Raw genomic sequence first — 7,677 nt, forward strand, 5'->3', positions numbered from 1 at the left:
GGTCACCACTGATGACGGAAAAGGATGGCATCTCCTACAAACAGGGCCTCCGTCTGATCTGCAGCCAGCTCCTTAAAAATCTTGGAAATCAGAATGGGCATTTTGTTTTCCTGGCCCCCTTTGATACTGATGCCAAGCCCTTCGATGTCCTGCTTGACGATCCGCACGGTGCGCTTGATTTTGGCAAGGGAGTCCTGGACGGGCTCCTGGCTCGCCACCATTCAGCTGCACGGGGCTGGGGGCAGCAGGCAGCTGCAGCAGCTTGTCGGTGCCCTTGCTGCTGGGGCTGATGCTCAGTAAGTCGTCAGAAAGGGTGACGAGCACCCGCAGCCACTGCTCACCCTGCACCCACAGCTCCAGCAAGCCGCTCTTCGGAGCTCTCTGGCCGGCCGCCATCTTCAGCGCATTCCTTGGGTAGCCACTGCTGCTACTCCTGCCTGCCTGGAGTGGAGCTGGGACACGCAGCGAGAAGCCACCGGCCAGGCGGACGGCCAGCCGAGCCGCCTTGAATGATGGTCAGGGGTGCCATGGGCAACCCTGCCCTCTGTCCCTCTTCCCTTCCCTCCCTCCTCGGATGCCCTCTCGCATCTCTCCCTCCCAAAGACTTGCACGGCTCTTTGTTGCATCAGCCCTGGCTACAAGCTCCCCAGGTGAATGGTGCCTCTGGGGCTGGCCAGGCGGTGCTGGGTGCCAGGAGCTGAGGCGCCTCAGAGTAAGCAAGCAAGCGGGCGAGGGAGCCCTGCCAGCCAGTCCGCCAGCCCTTGCTGTTGGGAATGGACAGACAAGTTGGCAGGCCGGGCAGGCAGGCAGGCGCTGTGCTGGCCTTCCTTGTGCTTGCTGTGTGCAAGGCCTGCCTGGGAGCTGAGTGCCCAGTGACAAAGGGGAGCCTTTCCGCCATGCTGGCCTGGCAGTACCCGCTGCTGCCGCCCAAGATGACTAAGGTGTTGGTCTCACGTTCATCTCTGGCCAGTCTCCGTCAGGCCACTAAAGCTGGGGGCACCCTCTTCCCAGGCCCCTGTGGGGCAGTGTGAGGAGGCACCTCTATGGGGCAGGAGGGCACCTCAGAGACCAAGGGCGGTGGCTGCCCCGAGGACTCCCAAGGAGAGGGGAGAGGAGGCTGAGGGAACCCTCTACAAGGGAGGGTGTTTGAAAAAGGTGAGGGGCTGCTGACTCGGCAGGCAAGGAGTGGCATAACTGGGCTCCTGAGCCCCACAGGGGAGCTGCAGAAAGAATGCAGTTGGTCAAGGGAACCATAGACCCCAAAAGGTTGAAAACCTCTGGCTTATGGGATTTTGAGGAATACTAGTCTCCGCCATGTCTCAATTCTCCAAAGGAACACAGACCTGTGAGTCCTGGGAAGCCCTGGAATCCTGCAGAGAGTGGGGGTGGCACCCAACTTTTGGAGCAATACATAGTGCTTTGTATGTCAGCTTCACCATTTCCTTCATTTGGCACAGGTATTTTATTTTCAGTATAAACAGGACTTCGATTTTTGTAGCTCATTTTATGCCAGAATGCCCTCTTCGTGTATTAATGTGATGTAAACATGTATGTTGTCCTCAGGATACACACACATACAGAACATACATATTATAAACAGGCAATACTCCAGTTCTTATCTTCTAAACGTGCCATTTAAATTGTTCAATCATGGCAATGGCTCAGCTACATTAACTACGAACTCCAAAATCTGGGATACCCTCTAAACCAGTACCAATGTTTTGCAGTCATTTTGCAGTGCCCCACAAATGGAGTAATTGATACAGGAAACCTGAGTTTGTACTTAATGCCCCCAAACACAACATTGTCCAATTCACTCCAAACAAGCATCAAACTTTGGCAAACGTTTTGCATTTTGCTGTGGTTTGCTATGCCCCACAAAGAGAGTGATACACACTCTAAGCAGGAAGTCAAAAGCTCACCAAAAACCCAACACTGTCCAATTCACTCTAAACTGGCACCAAACTTTGGCAAACATTTTGCAGTGTATTGCAGTAAAAACCCTGCATTTTGTAGCACCCCACCAACAGAGCAATAGTCCCTCAAACGGGGGGTCAAAAGGTCACTAAAAACCCAGCGTTCTCTGATTCACTCCAAACTGGTGCCAAACTTTGGAAAAGGTTTTGCAGCGAAACCCCCATGGTTTGCAACACCCCACAAAGAGAGCAATGCCCACTCTGCCACAGGCCGAGTGCTCTGTTTGTGGGGCGCCGCAAAACATGGGGTGTTCGTCACGAAACACTGCTGCAGACCTTTCGTTGGTGTTTGGCTCCACTTCGGAGTGAATTGGATGATGTCAGGTTTTCAGCAACCTCGTGACACCCCCCGACTTATGGTGCTGATTGCTCCATTTTTGGGGCACCGCAAAGCATGGGTTTTTGCTGTGAAAAGCCTTTTGTCAATGTTTTGTACTGTGAATTGAATGACGTTGGGTTTTGCCCCGTGACTCCATGGGTTAGGGTGCCAATTGCTTAGGGCTGCCATACGTTTTTTGTGACCCCGCCATCTTACATTGACTCCACTTATCTGAGAAGTGTGAAGCTCCAGGGGTGCAGCGCTGCCTACACACAGAGCTTAGGTTTATTTGGTGGAATGCTATGGCATTTTGCAATATTTGAGTTCATATTTATATGATGGAAGCACTCAAACACACTGCCCCTGGAGTCCCACCCCAGGCAGCCTGTTCAGAAGCTACTGAAAGGTCCAGGAGACCTAAGACCATCATATTCCTCCTCCAAGCCTTAGCCAACCTGCAGAGTGACCATATCTGATCATGCCAAGTCTGGGTCAGAAACCAATTTGAAATGAATCTATATAGTCCAGTGTGCTCTAAATATGTTGAGAATTAAACAGCCACAAGTCACTCAAAACTCTTACCACCAAACTGTACACTGGCATGGCAGGGGTGATGTGATGGGGAGCATCAATTGTGCCATTCTGGGGGTGGGCACCATGCTCAGGTTAGGACGGGGTGAAGTGGCACTGGCAAGTCACCGCCTTGCTCCCCACCTTGCCTGGAGGACACCTCTTCTGCTCCCACCCCACCTCATGCGCTGCCACTGCTGAAGAAAATGTGTGACTGGCGAACATCTGGAAGTCTCACAACTGCCACATTTAGGGAAACCAGGAACACTCCTTCTTCTAATGGGGCACCAGGCAGCTCCTTCCCAGGCCCAGGCATTCATCCCCCCACAGCCTCCTTGATGGTCTTCTGCAGTGTGAGGTCTGGCTTGGAGAGGAGACACCGTTGCAGGCGGCTGTTCCGAACCCCGCAGACAAGTCGATCCATCAGGGCATCGTCTAAAGTCTCAGAACTCACAGTGGACTGCGGCCTTTCGGAGGGTGGCAATGTAGCTGTTGATTGACTCCCCCTCTGCCTGGTCCCAGTGGTAGAACGCATGGCGGGCAGCAATTTTGGACTGCTTCAGAGCCTAGTGGTTTTTTAGCTTTTCTTTTAGCACGTCCCATGGCGCTGCCTGGACTGCTAGTGGTGTGACCAAAACTTGGGCCATCTCAAACACCTCAGACCCACAGAGGCTGGGGAATAGGCCCTGTTTACACTCCTCTGACCCTTCCGTCAGATCGTTTGCTAGGAGGTAGCAGGCGAACCGAGCAAGGTAGGAGTCCCATGATTCAGAGGCTGGCGCAAACGGCGGTAGAGGCACGAGTGAAGCCATGATTCCGATGCCGGCGTGAAGGGCGATGGATGGAACACAGTGCTCTAGCCAGAACAGTCAGCTCTGAATTGGGTTCTGTTCAGTGATTTCGCTCAGTGTTTCAGCTCAGTGATTCCACTCAGTGTAGAAGGCATTTCGACGAGCCACCACTGAGGGCTGCGGTGAAAAGTGCAGCTCAAGATAAAATCTGTTTTGGGAAGAGAAGCACTGAACCACTGATATATTTCAAGTGGCGTTTGCAATTAAGATAAAACCTTTTTGGGAAAGAAACTATTTTGCCATTTTTATGGACATTCTTTGTTTACAGATAGTTGCCTCGGTGATATTATCTTGTGTCAATTGCAGTAGTCATTGTATCACCACCCTGTTCACCACAGGGCCCCGCTCCTGCCACTCACCACCTGGCCCAGGGCGGGGCCTGACAGGCCTCATAAGGACTGTTGCTGCTGGCCAGGAGGATTCAGAGGGGCACAGAGTTCTTTTTAAAATGTTTTTAAATTTTCTTTTTCCCTTTTGATTTTTTTTTTGGGGGGGGTGGGATGGATGTTTGGTTGGGCTCAGGAATTTGTTTGATTTAGATTTGATTTGTTTGTAATTTTTACAGTTTTTTGTTTGTATTATTTTATTGTGTGTGGGTTTTTTTAAGGTTTTTATTTTGTTCTTAAGTGGAGGGGTCAGGGCTGCGGGGGAGTGGGTCCCAGCCAACAAAATGGCAGGGGCATGTTCCACAGGGGGGGATGCGCTGGGACAACCAATCTCAGTGATCACGGGTAGGAGGAGGAGTTACACTAAGACCAGACCATGTCATTACCGAGGAGGCAGGTTTAGTCGTTGTCTGAGGACTATTCCTGCCTCCGGGTCTGGTCCTGTCCGGATGGATACTAGAATCAGCAAGGGATACCCACATGACCTGAAGGTGCTGCTGCGCAATGCCAGGTCAATGATTCATAAGACCACTGCCATCCATGACTTGATCATGGATGGAGGATTTGACCTGGCATGTGTAACAGAGACTTGGTTGGATGAAGCAGATGGGCCTGTCCTTGCCGCTGCTTGTCCACCAGGTTTCTCTTACGCACAGCAACCCAGGTCACGTGGGCGGGGAGGGGGGGTTGCAGTGATTTTTAGGAAGTCATTAGTTTGCACCGGGCGTCCTATTGGGAAGACCCAGTTCTCTGAGTGCATGTTCTGGAAGTTGGGCAATAGGGGCAGTACAGGATTCCTTTTGGTGTACCGACCTCCCCGCTGCACCAAGGATTCCCTGCCCGAGCTGCTTCAGGTCGTGGCGGATGTTCTCCTGGAGACACCTAGGCTGGTCGTCCTAGGGGATTTTAACATCCATGCCGACACGACCTTACAAGGGGCCGCTCGGGACTTCGTGGAAAGCATGGCCTCCATGGGGCTGTCCCTGAATAAGTCTGGCCCAACCCATAGCCGCGGACATGCCTTGGACCTGGTGTTTACCTCTATGGATGTTGGTGATCTGACACTAAGTAAAAGTGAAACGAAAGAAGTGCCATGGTCAGATCACTTCCTGGTGCAACTGGACTTCTCTGCGACCCTTCCCCTCTGCAGGGAGGTGGGACCGATTCAGATGGTCCACCCCTGCCACTTAATGGATCCAAATGGTTTCCAGAGAGTGGTAGGGGATGCTTTATCCCATGTTGATGGCCTTTCAGCTGATTCCCCGGTGGCCCGCTGGAATGTGGAGTTAACCAGGGCTATTGACTGTTTGGCTCTGAAGCGCCCTCTCCGATTGCATGGAGCCCGGACAGCCCCGTGGTTTTCCATGGATCTGAGGGCAATGAAACAATCACTGAGACGGCTAGAGCGCCGGTGGCGGATAACTCATTCTGAAACTGACCGGACATAGGTTAGAGCTCAATGTCGAGCCTACCAAGTGGCGATAGCAACGTCGAAGAAGACTTTCTTCACCGCCTCTATTGCATCTGCAGAAAACAGCAGCAGGAGACTTTTTCAGGTGGTTCGCAATTTAGCAGAACCACCTGCTACATCGGGGCCCAGTATGGGCCACATGATCTCCTGCAATGATTTTGCAAAGTTTTTTGCAGATAAAGTTGCTCAGATTCGGGAAGAGGTAGACTCCACCGTGGGAGCAGGGCTGGGGCGGGAGAGTGCTAGAGTTCTGTCTAGTCAAGTTGAGTGGGATCAATTCCAATCTGTTACCTCCGAAGATGTGGACAGGCTGCTTGGACAAGTGAAACCAACCACCTGTCTCCTGGATCCTTGCCCATCCTGGCTTATAAAAGCTAGCAGGGAAGGGCTAAGCGATGGGCTTCGCGGGGTGGTGAATGCTTCTCTCTGTGAGGGAGCCTCCCCAGACCTGCTGAAATAGGTGGTTATCAAACCACTTCTTAAAAAAACATCTTTAGATGCTGCCAATATGGCCAACTATTGCCCAGTCTCAAATCTTCCATTCTTGGGCAAGGTGATTGAGGGAGTGGTTGCCGAACAACTCCAGGCACGCCTGGAAGAAGCGAACCATTTGGATCCCTTCCAGTCGGGATTCAGGCCTCATCATGGGATTGAAACTGCCTTGGTCACACTGGTCGATGATCTCCGGCGGACTAGGGAGAAAGGTGAGAGCTGTTTCCTAGTTCTGCTGGATCTCTCAGCAACTTTTGACACCATCAACCATAACATCCTTCTGGACCATCTTGAGGGGTTGGGAGCTGGGGGCACTGTTATACAGTGGTTCTGCTCCTTCCTCCTGGGCCTTGTTCAGAAAGTGGTGGTGGGGGATGAGTGTTCAGACCCCTGGGCTCTCACTTGTGGGGTGCCTCAGGGTTCTGTCCTCTCCCCCATGCTTTTTAACATCTATATGAAACCGCTGGGAGAGATCATCAGGGGGTTTGGACTGGGTGTCCATCAATATGCAGATGATACCCAGCTCTACCTCTCTTTCAAATCGGAACCAGTGAAGGTGGTGAAGGTCCTGTGTGAGTGCCTGGAAGCGGTTGGAGGATGGATGGCGGCTAACAGATTGAGGTTGAATCCTGACAAGACAGAAGTACTGTTTTGGGGGGGACAGGGGGCGGGTGGGTGGGTGGGACTCCCTGGTCCTGAATGGGGTAACTGTGCCCCTGAAGGACCAGGTGCACAGCCTGGGAGTCATTTTGGACTCAAGCTGTCCATGGAGGCCCAGGTCAATTCTGTGTTCAGGGCAGCTGTTTACCAGCTCCATGTAGTATGCAGGATGAGACCCTACCTGCCCACCCTACCTGCCCACTCGCCAGAGTGGTGCATGCTCTGGTTATCTCTCGCTTGGACTACTGCAATGTGCTCTATGTGGGGCTACATTTGAAGATGACCTGGAAACTACAACTAATCCAGAATGCGGCAGCTAGACTGGTGACTGGGAGCGGCCGCCGAGACCACATAACACCGGTCTTGAAAGACCTGCATTGGCTCCCAGTACGTTTCCAAACACAATTCAAAGTGTTGGTGCTGACCTTGAAAGCCCTAAACGGCCTCGGTCCAGTATACCTGAAGGAGCGTCTCCACCTCCATCGTTCTGCCCGGACACTGAGGTCCAGCGCCGAGGGCCTTCTGGTGGTTCCCTCGCTACGAGAAGCCAACTTACAGGGAACCAGGCAGAGGGCCTTCTTGGTAGTGGCATCCACCCTGTGGAACGTCCTCCCACCAGATGTCAAAGAGAAAAATAACTACCAAACTTTTAGAAGACATCTGAAGAATTTATGCTTTTGAGTTCTGGTGCTGGAGGAGACTCTTGAGAGTCCCATGGACTGCAAGAAGATCAAACCTCTCCATCCCTAAGGAAATCAGCCCTGAGTGCTCACTGGAAGGACAGATCCTGAAGCTGAGGCTCCAAGACTTTGGCCACCTCATGAGAAGAGAAGACTCCCTGGAAAAGACCCTGATGTTGGGGAAGATGGAGGGCACAAGGAGAAGGGGACAGAGGACAAGATGGTGGGACAGTGTTCTTGAAGCTACCAGCATGAGGTTATTGTATTTTAGT

This window comes from Podarcis bocagei, assembly GCF_964188305.1.
Source record: "Podarcis bocagei genome assembly, chromosome: 12".
NCBI classification, from domain to species: domain Eukaryota; kingdom Metazoa; phylum Chordata; class Lepidosauria; order Squamata; family Lacertidae; genus Podarcis; species Podarcis bocagei.